This window comes from Acyrthosiphon pisum, chromosome A1, assembly GCF_005508785.2.
Source record: "Acyrthosiphon pisum isolate AL4f chromosome A1, pea_aphid_22Mar2018_4r6ur, whole genome shotgun sequence".
Classification (NCBI taxonomy): domain Eukaryota; kingdom Metazoa; phylum Arthropoda; class Insecta; order Hemiptera; family Aphididae; genus Acyrthosiphon; species Acyrthosiphon pisum.
Genome location: NC_042494.1, coordinates 139,700,632 through 139,704,948, shown reverse-complemented (window position 1 = coordinate 139,704,948; position 4,317 = coordinate 139,700,632). Strand labels below are relative to the sequence as shown.

Sequence of the window (4,317 nt, the reverse complement as noted above, 5' to 3'; positions counted from 1 at the left end):
GTCAATCAAAGACGGTGTTTTGTCCGCTGGGCAAGCGGCCAGGAAGTATAACGTGCCGGAGACTACACTGAGAAGCCAACTTACAAAACGAGGCATTCTCGCTACTGTTGTGAGCATTAAAATTTTTTTTTTCAATACATATTTTACTTACGGTGTTTCCAATTATATTTAGGCAACCAGAAATTATACAAAATCTTCTGAAAATCCAAAGCTAGTATTAGCTCTGGCTTTGGTCCGAAATGACGGCATGTCTGTCAATAGAGCCTCTAGGGTAGCTGATGTTCCGAGATCAACCCTGAAAGCCGCTATAAAAAACTACGAGAACATCAAAGGTATGTAAAATTCTCTTCAAACGTGATTATAAATCAGATGTATTTACATAATTTTAAATTTTAGGAACACTGCCACCACCAACGGTTATGCCAATTTTAAAGGATATAGCCGAGGTCGTACCAGAGCGCGTTTCTGAGGTCTGTCCGGAGCACGTTTCCGAGGTCGATCCGAAGCACGTTGACGAGGTCTTACCAGAGGACGTTGCCGAGGTTGGTCCTGATCACGTTGCTGAGGGCACACCGGAGGACATCGTTGTGGAGGACGTCATGGAAGACGTCGTTGAAAACGTCCCCGTGAAAAAAGTCCCCACCATGGTTAAAAGTAAATTAATATTATAATATTTACCAAATATTAACTCAACTGTTGTTGCTTTCTTCAACTCAATAAACGTTTGTTTCTCAGATGTTTTAGTTTTTAAGAAGAGTGGACGCACTAAATTCGTGAGTTGAACAGTTGAGGTCCACAGCCGGACCGCCTACGACCGGCGGCTACCACAGCCGTTAAAACCTCGTGGTAAGTGTTGTCTGCGTGTAAAATCAGCCTGACGTTTAGTAAACCACTTTCTTTTAATTATAGCCACTATAAACCCGGAGAAGTTTTCGGAAGACGAAGTCGTCCCTCTCGCCGAAAAAATTATCTTGGACGAACCTGCCGTGAACTGTAAGTGAAGACCATTACAATAAGTCTTAATCATAATATACGGTAATGGTTTTTGTTTTTTCAGCTCACATCCATTTCGATAATGACGCCGAGTCCGATGTGGATTTTGTGCCGGTAGTCACAGTTGACGGCAATGAAGCGTTGCTAGTGAGCAAGTCACCTCTGACGGTCGAGGAGGTGTTTACACGCCGTCGCCTCAAAAGGTCGATGAGTATGAATTCATCCCGTCCGACCAAGGTACAATAGCCATAACACCGTACTAATTATTGATTTTTTTAAACGTAATCCGTTCTGTTTCAGAGAGCCAGTCACCTCCACCTGATCACGTACAATCTCCAGATCTCTTCCCAAGAGGGTTATTGTCATCGTCAACGCATGACGAAGTTGATGTAGACGACTCTGAAGACGACGAGCAACGTCTTCGACCAAAGAGGTTGACGGTTTCTGAGAAGTTGTCAACCTCGTCCGATACTCAGGTATTTCCCGTATACCCATACAAATCGTAATGGTTCTTAACCCCATTTGTCTTTGTTCCGTAGATGGTGAAACATTGTCCATTCTGCGATTTCGTGACTTCGGGTCACAAACTGTCCAGACACATAAGCAACAAACATTGGGCGGTACTAGCCAAACCGCGAAAAGACAGCCTGAAAAAAATATGTGAAAAGATCGCTTTGGAATCACGAAAATCTTATTCGGTTGTGCCATTGAGGGCAGTGACGAAGAGGGTCGGGCCTTACTGGGACGACCGTTGTTTCAGGAGTATCGTCCACGAGTGAGTTGTGCAATGGATTGGTTCTTTTTTTTACCATGGCTAATTTTTCGTTTCCGTTTCAGACTGACAGTGATGGGCCGCATGAAGTGTTACGGGTCTTCATGGAACCTACCGGGTGTCAAGGACCTGCCGGACCCCTTCATCGGCCTCCACCAGAGCGAGGATGCTACTCATGGCCCTGAGTGGACATCAGATGCCCCGGCACCACTGACGACGCCATTACCGACACCGGGCACCTCGGCACCGGCCCCGGCTCCAGCACAGGCGGCTAGTGTTAAAGCCACGACGGTCTCCATTTCGTGAGTATTGGACTTGTAAATACTTAACGGTCGACGTCAGGTTAACCTTTTTTTTTATTTTTTCCTATAGTCGTCTGCGCAAGGCTGCCACCAACAGTGGTCTAAACGATCAACTGCCACACGACCACCCGTTGATACAAATGTTTCGAAGGACATTGGAATTGAGCCACGGGGAAAATTCACCGGCCGCCAAAAACTATCTTTCCAATGTGTCCCGGGTCCTCCACCACGTCCACAAGCGGCTCTTGGTAATCAATACCCCGCCAAACCATTGGTCGGACTTGGTTTCCACGGACATTGAACACTATATGGATTTTATTCGGAAGTAAGTGATCTTTGAACGTGTATAAAAATTAATTATTCGTTGACGATTTTATTTTACCATAACAGGCGGGAAGACCTTGTAATGCCAACTGTTTTTTCTTCTAGCTTCGACGACTTCTTCCCCAGGTAGGCGTATGCCCCATTCCCGAACCTCGAAGTGGCCAAGGACAAGATTCTTGACCATGATATATTTGTCCAGTACCCGTCCGCCGTCGTCGATCTGTTTTATGTTTCAAAGTTGCGTGACCGGTACGATGGATCGCTGATAGACGAGAGGGTACAGATCCTAAGGGACGCGATGGTTCAAGGTGGATACACAAAATTAAATGCGAACGATCCGGCGGTAATGGACATGGCGAGAAGCAAGAAGGTTCATTTTTTCCTGGCCAACCAGAAATTCCAAAAAAAAATTATAAATAAAGTCTTGTCGTGCATGAATTAAATTAATATTGTTATTATTGTTTTTATATATATATAGATGTTTTGATCAAATAGCCATAAATTATAATGTACACATTAATTAACAAAAATAAAATAAACAATAACATCAAAATTATAAGTCATAACATGGTACATTGCTAAGTTTTTGTAAATTTTGCTACTTTTTTTTTAGTCATATTATCTTTCTTTACATCTGAGTTATGCTTGTAAGAAAACTGCCTCATCCTCATATTTATATAATATCTAATACTAAATGCAATTATTTGCTCACTGTGTTCAAAGCAAAGAAAATATAAAGTATTATTCTCTAACAAATCTGATAAGATTAATTCACACACATCAGCCATCATACAATATTAAAAAAATATTTATTCGGGTGTATTAAAAATCCTCTAGATTTCATGTTTGTAAGACGGACAACATGTTCAAATGAAACATTGGACTGTATTATTGACGAACGACTGCACATTTACTGTAGCGTAAAACTTGCTTGCATAAATATCCAGATACATAATAAATTACACAGTCAACTACTGGTGCCAAAAAACTATCATGATCACTATTTTCAACTACATCATCTATAGACCAGTCATCTTGTTCAATGGCAAAATCTAGTTTTTCACGAATGGTTTCCAACACTGATTTTTTTCTGGATTCTTACATATGTTTTTGATACTATCCAAGCTTATTAAACTTTGGGAAGGTTCGTTGTTGTCAACAATACAGTTTCCCGTTTTTGGAGGTTTTAATACACTATACACTGATAACATTTTATACAGTTGGCGTAGCTGGATGATCGTTAGCACCGCCTGCCTGGCGAACTGTACCAAAGTATCTCTAAAAATATAAATTGTAACAATTCAATATTTTTTAAGTATTAGTTAAAGAAGCTTTTTTATCACTTCTGCTGAATCTTGGTTTATTTTGCCAGTGAGAACATAATTCATATCATATTTCTCCTTCAAATAACAGCAAATTTGCATTGAAGAAGTTAAGGTTATTCTCAATCCTTCAGCTGTGTTGCTTGTAAGAAAGTGATCAGGCTTTATAAGTTTATCAATAACTTGTTGTTCCCAATCATCCAACCACTCCAGAGTACTTTGTAAGATCTGAATGTTAAAAATTAAAAGAACACACGTTGTAAGTTCAATATTCACAATCCAAAAGTAAATAGTGGTTACAGGCAGTAACAAATATAAGCAGTATAAACAAGCTTTATAGGTTTTAAATACAGAAAAAAAAATTCAAGATTTCAATCAGTTAACGAAAATATATATAATAGGGATCCAATATTATGTAAATTGTTTGCTACATGCAAAAATAAAATATCAAAAAGCTGAAACTAAGAAGTTATCTCATATATTATAGACATAAGTGATTATCTTTGCGTGAAAGCTAATCACTTATGAATACATAACTACTACCAATTGCTATTTCCAATAAAATATAGTAGATATTGGATCTTATACTGGTTAGAAACTCCTG

At 39.7% G+C, this 4,317-nt stretch overlaps 1 pseudogene; it reads right to left on the bottom strand.

Annotated features, from left to right (window-relative positions):
* Positions 1-2,969: 2,969 nt before the first annotated feature.
* Positions 2,970-3,602, bottom strand: LOC107884371 (annotated as a pseudogene).
* Positions 3,603-4,317: the final 715 nt, after the last annotated feature.